Raw genomic sequence first — 9,837 nt, 5'->3', positions numbered from 1 at the left:
TGAAACAGGTAAAATGCACTGGAAGTTGTGAATGTGTATTGTGGGTACATGAATCATGTAAAGATCGTTTCCAAATCCATAGAAGCCCGAAAATGTTGTGAAAGAAGACTTACTATCAGCAATACTAGTTAGTTGAGCTCTGTCTTGGAAAATCGGTGGAAGCTCCTAGGGATGCAGCAAGCAACCCGTGCACAATCACATCTGCAAAGAGAGGAATGTTGTGTATTTGATTAGTAGTATCATCAAGTATATATCAGGAAGAAAAGGTGAAGGCACAAGATTCTATTCACAAACCTGCGTATCTCCTAATAGGAGAAGTGAAATGAGTATACATGGGAGCTGCAAGGCCATAATGATGATATTCTGGAGGGCTGAGATCCCCACTACAGAAATAAACAGCCTAATTTGAAATCCAAGGCAAATTAGTACAAAGTTAAAATGTGTCTCGCTTAAAATCATCTGGAGATTGAAATAGTTTCCTAGCTTACTTTACCTGTGTCATACACCTAGTGGATAGTATTCGAATCAACTTATTAAAGTAAGGATCATCACGCTGCAAGACATTTATACCGGAAGTAAGAAATCAACTATGGAAGACACGAATACATGAACATGACCCAAAGTAACAAAGATTTAAAAAATAAATAAACAAATAAAATGAAAATCAGAAGCCTCACAAGCTAGAAGTTGGACAAAGCAATGTCTAGAAAAGGAATCATCTGAGGTGGTACGGCAGTTATGCTGTCATATATATATATATCTTAAAAAGAAACCTTACCACAGCATGATCAAGGGAGTCAGCCAATGCCTTTGATGATGAAACATCCAAATCAAGTCCAACAGCTAGCAGCAGTGCACAACAAAGGTTCAAGCATCTCCCTTGTAGGAGTTGGATGACGCCTGATCCAAAATCCAGAGAGGCAAGACAAGGTTTCAAAAACAACAGTAATGTTATTACCAAGAACTAGCCACAACTCTGAAATTTTCCATAAAAGGTACCTGTACCAGATGATAACTAATTTGCCCGTAATTATTTACTTTAAAAATACTATGGACTCTCAAAGTCAAAGGGATCAGATGGTGTAAATATTCACAATTATCACCGGTTAATGCATTTTATTATTTAAACCACCTTGGACCAAGTGATCTGTATTAAATATACCATCACACAATCTAATTTATCCCATGCTAAATACATCCAGTGACAAATCCACAACAGGAATCATCTACTTTTTTGGACTTCTCTGGCATTGACAAAAAACATAATCACTTTTGTGAGGGGATAAAACCTTAAAGTCACATCATAACCACAAGCCAAGATTAACCAGTGAATGAAAGAAAGAAGAAACGCAAGTCCCAAAAGAAAATTGCCATAGCAAAGTGGTATGTAAAAAACAAATTTACCTTAGTAGCGAGCAGGATGGAAAACATTCACTGATTTGTTTGGCAACTGAAACATTAGCAGCAAGCATAAATTCTTCAACCATTTGGTTTGCTTCTCGAATCTGATACATGCCTGAATGAATAACACAGACATCAGACAAACATCAAAGCATGAGCAAATGTTAAACACATTCTTTTTGGATTTTGGGATCTCAAAACCATTTATTTTAATTGGCATTGCCTTAATCAAAATTATTAAATACTACCATTCACCATTGGACAAATGAAGAAAAGACAAAATGTGTAGGAGAAAATCAATCGAAAGGGCAAAGGCACTGAACTAATAAAAGAAAACAAGAAGATCTACACATAAAGTTCTAAAATATGTTCTATTATCAGATGGTTCCTAAAACATAACATCACAAGATGCATATTATGGGAAACTGTAAAATCCTAGTGAACTGGATTCAGATTCAAGTCTAATTACTAATAGTTTTGTAGGACTTTTTTTTGAATTGATGCTAAAATATCTTTGATTCATGTTCCAAATTAAGAGTTTAAGAAAAGGGATCAGACAACAAACCAATATCAAGAGGATCGTGAGTCTCAGTATCAATTTGAAATTTGACTTCAGCAAAAGCAAGAGTTAAGGCTCCTTTGTCAACTCATCTCTGCCTCATTATCTGCAGTTGTTGAAAATCAGCACCGAATGGTAGGCACCGAAAGTTGCAGCAGATTTTGTTATTTTTTGGTATGAGAAAATTATAAATTTAGTCCCTACACTTTATGATATTTATAAAATTAGTCCTTAAGCTTCAACTATAAATACCCTAACCCATTTAGCTTCAAAACCATCCCAAATCATTCTAGCTTTCTCCCAATACTAGAGAATTTAGAGAGTTTTATTGAGAGTTGTTTTCTCCTTTTTATCAAGAGATAATTGTTATTGTTTTCTCCTTGTTAGATCGAGAGAAATTGTAATTCCTATTTTCTCATAGTAAAATTCTTCTACTGTTGCCCGTGGTTTTTACCATTTTTACACGTAAAATTTGTGTCTTCTTTATCTTCATTTTTATTTTCTCAAATTATCAGTTGCAATTTTGCTCTATCCAATAGCAGTATTCCGCAACAATTGGTATCAGAGCCAGATTAGAGTGTGTAATATCTACTTATTGTCTTTGTGATTGCCACCAAAAGGTGAATCCTTCAACATAAGAAAGTAAGAAGATATTACCCATTCTTTGAAGGTTCCAGAGAACTATTCACGATAGTGAAATAGTGGGATATATCCATAAAATAAGCTATGGCGACAAAATTTGATATTGAAAAGTTAAATAGGAGAAATTTCTCATTGTGAAAATTGAAGATAAAGGCCATCCTGATGAAAGACGGTTGTCTAGCAGCTATCAGTGAAAGGCCAGTAGATTTTACAGATGACAACAAATGGATTGAAATGGACGGGAATACTATGACAAACTTTCATCTAGCATTAGCAGATGAAGTATTGTCAAGCATCGAGGAGAATAAGACAACTAAGGAGATATGAGATCATCTCACCAAACTGTACGAAGCCACATCGTTGCACAATAAATATTTTCTTAAGAGGAAATTATACACTCTCCGAATGCCAGAATATATTTCAGTGACGGAGCACTTAAACACACTAAACACTTTATTTTCTCAGCTTACATCCTTAAGATGTACAATATGAGAACAAGAATGTGTTGAACTTCTACTTCAAAGTCTACATGATTCGTATGATCAACTTATCATCAACTTGACAAACAATAATGTCACCAGTCTAGTCTTCGATAACGTTGCAGCTGGTGTTCTACAAGAAGAAAATCAGTGCAAGAACAAGGAAGACAGACAAGTAAATCTGCAACAAGCAGAAGCGTTGACAACCATGAGAGGGAGATCAACAGAACGTGACCAAAGCAGCAGTCACAAACATGGTAGATCAAAGTCGAGAAGCAAGAAGAATTTAAAGTGCTACAACTGTGGAAAGTATGGTCACTTGAAGAATGATTGTTGGAGTCTAGGTAAAAACTCCAATCCACAATGAAATATCGCAAACACTTCAGATGATAGAGATGCTCTATGTTGTGAAGCGTCAAGCACCGTGGAAGGTAGAAAGAGATTTGCAGATATATGGCTTATTGATTTAAGAGCAACATATCACATGACCTCAAGAAGAGAATGGTTTCATCATTATGAACCTGTCTCAGGATGATCTATGTATAGTTGCAATGATCATGCCTTAGAGATCGTTGGCGTAGGAACCATCAAATTGAAGATGTATGATGGAAAAATTAAAGTTGTTCGAGATTTGCGGCACTTGAAATGCCTGAAGAAAAATTTATTATCCTACGGATTATTGTATAATAATGCAAGCAAGATTGAAACACGGAAAAGAATCATGAAGGTGTTCCGTGAAGCGCTTGTGGTGATGAAAGGTGAAAAGATAGCAGCAAACTTGTACATGTTGAAGGGAGAGACTTTGCTAGAAGCAGAAGCCTCTTTTGCCTCATGTAGTTCAGATTCTGCAATGTTATGGCATCAGAAACTTGGATACATGTCAGAACAAGGAATGAAAGTCCTTGTGGAGAAAAAGCTACTTCCAACCTTAACAAATGTATCACTTACTTTGTGTGAGCATTACATAACAAGTAAGCAGCACTAGTTGAAATTCAACACGTCAAATTCTAAAGGCAAAAGTGTTCTAGATTTGGTTCATTCTGAAGTATGGCAAGCACCAGTTATATCCCTAGGCGGAGCAAAATACTTTGTCTCATTTATTGATGACTACTCCAGGAGATGCTGGGTGTATCCTATTAAGAATAAGTCAGATGTGTTTTCAACTTTCAGAAACTTCAAAGCACGGGTGAAACTTGATTCTGGAAATAAGATCAAGTGTTTCCGAACAGATAATGGAGGAGAATACACAAGTGAAGAATTTGATGACTTTTGCAGGAAAGAATGAATCAAAATATAGTTCACAGTGACGAACACTCCTCAACAAAATGGAGTGACAGAGCGGATGAACACAACCTTGTTAGAAAGAATAAGAGCAATGTTGAGGGTTGCAGGCCTAGAAAAATCATTTTGGGCAGAAGCAGTCAATACCGCCTGTTATTTGGTGAATCGAGCTCCATCAACTACAATAGAGCTGAAGACACCAATGGATATGTGGACACCAATGGAGATGTGGACTGATAAACCAGCTGATTATTCAAACCTCCATGTATCTAGAAGTATAGTGTACGTGATGTATAACTCCCAAGAAATTTTAAAGTTGGATCCAAAATCCAGGAAATACAAATTCTTGGGGTATGCTGATGGAGTAAAGGGGTATCGTTTGTAGGATCTCACTACCTGTAAAGTGATCATCAGCAGAGATGTTATCTTTGTAGAAGATAAGCTACAAAGAAAAGAATAAGATGGTAGCGCTGAAAAGTTAGAGACTACATAAATACATGTGGAAAAGGAGGTTGAACAAGGAGATTCTTCTGAAGCAGAACCAACACATGATGAACAAGAACCAGAGAGTTCTGAAGCTCCAACAACTCGTCATTCAGATCGTGTGAGAAGACGTCCCAATTAGCACTCAGATTATTTTATAGAAGGAAATATTGCATATTGCCTTTTAACAGAGGACGATGAGCCATCAATATTTCAGGAGGCAATAAACAACTCAGATGCTTCACTGTAGATAATGACGATGCAAGAAGAAATTGAAGCCCTTCATAAAAATAATACATGAGACTTTGTGTCACTACCACAAGGAAGGAAGCCAATTGGTAACAAATGGGTCTTCAGTGGAGAGGTATCGTGCAAGACTGGTGGTCAAAGGATATGCTCAAAAAGAAGGTATTGATTTCAATGAAATCTTTTCTCATGTGGTTCGACTAACAACAATTCGAGTAGTCTTGGCAATGTGTGCCACATTGAACTTACATCTAGAGCAGCTAGATGTTAAAACAACTTTTCTTCATGGAAATCTTGATGAAGAGATTTACATGCTCCAGCCTGAAGGTTTTGAAGAAAAAAGAAGAAGAACTTGGTTTGCAGGTTGAACAAATCTCTGTACGGTCTAAAGCAGGCGCCAATGTGTTGGTATAAGAGATTTGATTCCTTCATTATGTGCCTTGGATACAACAGACTTAATGCAGACCCTTGTGCTTATTTCAAGAGGTTTGGTGATAACGATTTTGTTATATTGCTATTGTATGTGGATGACATATTGGTTGCAGGACCCAACAAAGATCATATTGAAGATTTGAAGGCACAACTGGCTAGGGAATTTGAAATGAAGGACTTGGGATCAGCAAACAAGATTCTAGGGATGCAAATTCATCGAGATAGAAGTAATAGGAAAATTTGACTTTCACAAAAGAATTATTTGAAGAAGATCTTGTCACGATTCAACATGCAAAATTGTAAGCCAATTTCTACCCATCTTCCTATTAACTTCAAATTATCCTCCAGTATGAGTCCTAGCAGTGAAAAAGAGAGGATTGAGATGTCTCGAGTGCCGTATGCATCAACAGTGATAAGTTTAATATTCGCTATGATATGCACAAGACCAAACATTGCACAAGCAGTGGGAGTGGTTAGTCGATACATGACGAATCCAGGCAAAGAGCATTGTAATATAGTAAAGAGGATCTTGAGATACATCAAAGGGACCTCAAATGTTGCATTATGTTACGGATGATCAAATTTACTTATCAATGGGTATGTTGATTCTAACTATACAGAGGATTTGAATAAAAGCAAATCTACTACATGATATGTGTTCAAAATTCCTGGTAGAGTTGTAAGCTGTGTTTCAAAATTACAGTAAGTTATGGTTACATCTACAGCAGAGGTAGAATATGTAGCAGCTACACAAGCCAGTAAAGAAACAATTTGGTTGAATATGCTATTGGAGAAGCTTGGGCACAATCAAGAGTACGTCTCTATGTTTTGTGACAGTCAAAGCGCCTTGCATCTAGCAAGGAATCCATCATTTCATTCAAGGACAAAGCACATACGAGTTCAGTATCATTTCATTCGTGAAAAGGTAGAAGTAGGGACGGTAGATATGCAGAAAATCCATACCAAAGACAACATAGCAGATTTCATGACGAAGGCGATCAATACTGATAAATTTACTTGGTATCGATCCTCTTGTGGCCTATCAGAGACGTAAGCAACATGATGGTATAAGGTAGAAAGAATGGTGTGAAGATATGATTGTTCCAATCAAATCTTCAACTGAGAGATTGTTAAAAGTCAGCACCGAAAGTTGCAGTAGCTTTTGTTGATTTTTTGGTATGGAAAAATTACAAATTTAGTCCCTGCACTTTAGGGTATTTATAAAATTAGTCCTTAAGCTTCAACTATAAATACCCTAACTCATTTAGCTTCAAAACCATCCCAAATCATCTAGTTTTCTCCCAATACTAGAGAATTTAGAGAGTTTTCTTGATAGTTGTTTTATCCTTTTTATCAAGAGAGAATTGTTATTGTTTTCTCCTTGTTAGATCGAGAGAAATTGTAATTCCTATTTTTTCATAGTAAAATTCTTCTGCCGTTGCCCGTGGTTTTTACCCTATATTATTTGGGGTTTTTCCACGTAAAATTTGTGTATTATTTATCTTCATTTTTTATTTTCTCAAATTATCAGTTGTGATTTTGCTCTATCTGATAGCAGTATTCCGCAACAGCAGTTTCATTTCACACGTGACAATAAATATGGAGGAAACAAAATTGAAGGCAAATTAAACCCGCTGTAGTATGATTGTGTATAAACAGGCTCATTAATAACAGAACTTAGCCAAAGTATTCAGATTTCTCAAATCTGTAGTTAATGGTCCATCAATGGACTGTAAAAGTACAAAAGGAATCAGAATGCTCAGTCGCCAGATAAACCTCAAGATTTTATTCTACTAGGTTCTAAGAAACCAGATATACACAACAGAATATAAATGAAAGTAAGAAATAGAAAGAAAGAAATGAATTTGCTAAAATGATTTTTTCACATATTGTATTCACATTTCTTTTACCAATGAGCAAGAAAGGAAATGGCAAGCGTTCTTTTGCTTGGAGTAACTGACAGTGTATGGGAATAAATTAAACCATGTGTATAATAGATCATACATTCACCAAAACAACCACAAAAGAATAATAGCAAGTAACATTGGAGAAACCTAGACAACTATCAACCTTTAACATAACCAAAACCCTAGAAACCAGCATGCTCCCTATTTCAAGCAAAATAGCAGCTCCCTCAAAATTAGTAAACTAACAGATTGCAAGATCCAAACTTAACATCATAAAGTGAATGATCCTTTTTTCACTCCATAGGTTAGGTTTCCTGCTTCAGACCTTTTACTCACAACGATTGTTTAGTCAGTCAAGAAATTTGAGTTATAGCACGACTAGTTTTCCCTGTGGAATCAGAAATGTTTACATTACTGAGGCAACTAGATCCATTGAAGATCTTTCAATGTTCAGAAAAGAGGAAGAAAGATAACAAAATGTAAGGGGCAGTTTGATTAAATCAGAATGATTAAGCGCTGAATGATTCAATGGTCTGAATGATTCAAAGGCTCTGTATGAATTAGATCTGAATGTGACATACTGTTTGATAATAGTTCTGAATCATTCAGAATGTACTTTAATGTTGAATCATTCAGAATGTACTTTAATGTTGAATCATTCAACAGTATTTTGCTGAATCATTCAACACAGTCTTCATTCAGAGGTGAGAATCAAACACACTGAATGCTGAACAGTTCAGCATTCAACAGTAAACAAACAGCCCCTAACTCTCACCAGCTACTATTCCTCCATGAGTCCCAACGGGGTCACCCAAATATTGAATCAGAATCTGCTTTTTCTAGTTCAAATAGTGTCTTCCAATGCGTCCAAAGAAAACGACAATCGTGCTGTGGACTTTCTCGATCGGTCTATACTAACATAAAGTATGTTGTTGCATTCACTTACAACAAGAAACAACCACAAATTCTGTTATCGAATCTGCTGCAAAACCTTACCAGTGCCATACCCACTAACAATTTACTAAAATTAGCAAGTCTCACTAGGTTGTTACTTTGTAGGCCATGGAAAGTCAACAAATGATTACAGATGTAAGTTGAATTGTTGAAGCAACATGACAAATAATCTAGTGGGCCAGAAACTGCTAAAGAAATTTACCTTAAGAGAGAACCCATGCTGTATTATGGAAAAGACAAGTTATCACAATAACTAAACAAGAAGAAAATAAACGCTTATCATGAAAACTAGTCGAAAAGCTAGATTAGAGCACCTATCATCCATCCTAGCCTGCGCTTCAACATAAGACAATGCAGCACATGATTTGATAACACTTTTCGTGAATCTAGTTGAGATAATCTCTGCATCAGGCGACATGTCCTGGAATTGATGTGAATAGAAGTTTTTATTTATTGAAAAGAATGCATAAACATAGCCATAAAATTATTTGAATAATTTAGTAGCGCATACCCAAATAACCGAGAAAGCTAGCCTTTCTACATCAACTCTAAGTGAACATATAAATATTGATCATTCGTACTTTGATGTAAGAAAAACAATTGAAAAATCAAGTATGAAGTATAGAATCCAATAAAACCTTTTTATTATCATAAGCAACTCTATAACAAATTTGAAAGGGGTATAAGAAATACAAAAATGACCTGTAAAAGGTTTAGGAAGCATGTCAATCCGTCGCTCAACAAGGTAGACAGATGTGCCCCTCTGGGAAGCTTCATCATCCAGTGGGGTGCCAGGGTGAACAAAATTTGTTACATAAGCAATGTCTGATTAGATATTATTAAGGAACATCCAACCACATCGAGAAAGTCTGAACACATAAAGGCCCTTTTCGAAGGAACATGTAATTGTTGCAAATCTGTCCAATTTTCAAAATACAGTCTTTCATTAAGATTGATCAGAAACTGGGTACACCCCCTGGGGGAGTCATATTTCGGGTTCCCTTCATAAGGGAAAGGATAACTTGTTTAGCAGATAATAAAGAAAAAAAGGATGAAAAACAATATTACGCATCATTAAAAGATTTCAGAGAAAATTATTTTCTTTTGTACACAAAATTTTATTTGCCATAATTGAATAAAAAAAAACCTTCCCACAAATCCTAAAGCTTTATAAAAGGTAAGTTGTAAAAGATGCATATTTGTGCCAACCCATTCACCCCTTCACATAAAATGGAAGTCTGATTTCATAAAAGAATATAGCCAAATTATATGGGATACGGACTCCAACTTCGTAGTCTCCATTCGGAAGAGCTGTACAGTGTAGTGCATCATCAATGTCCTTGCAGCCTGCAAAAGCAAAAGGCATGTCTACGTGTACATCATTGGAAAAATACATAATTCACGACAGTCCATTAAGAATACAAACCAGGGGGATCTACACTAAAGACACGAA

This window comes from Hibiscus syriacus, unplaced genomic scaffold, assembly GCF_006381635.1.
Source record: "Hibiscus syriacus cultivar Baekdansim isolate YM2019G1 unplaced genomic scaffold, ASM638163v2 tig00110548_pilon, whole genome shotgun sequence".
Lineage (NCBI taxonomy): Eukaryota > Viridiplantae > Streptophyta > Magnoliopsida > Malvales > Malvaceae > Hibiscus > Hibiscus syriacus.
Note: the sequence above shows the minus strand (reverse complement) of the source record.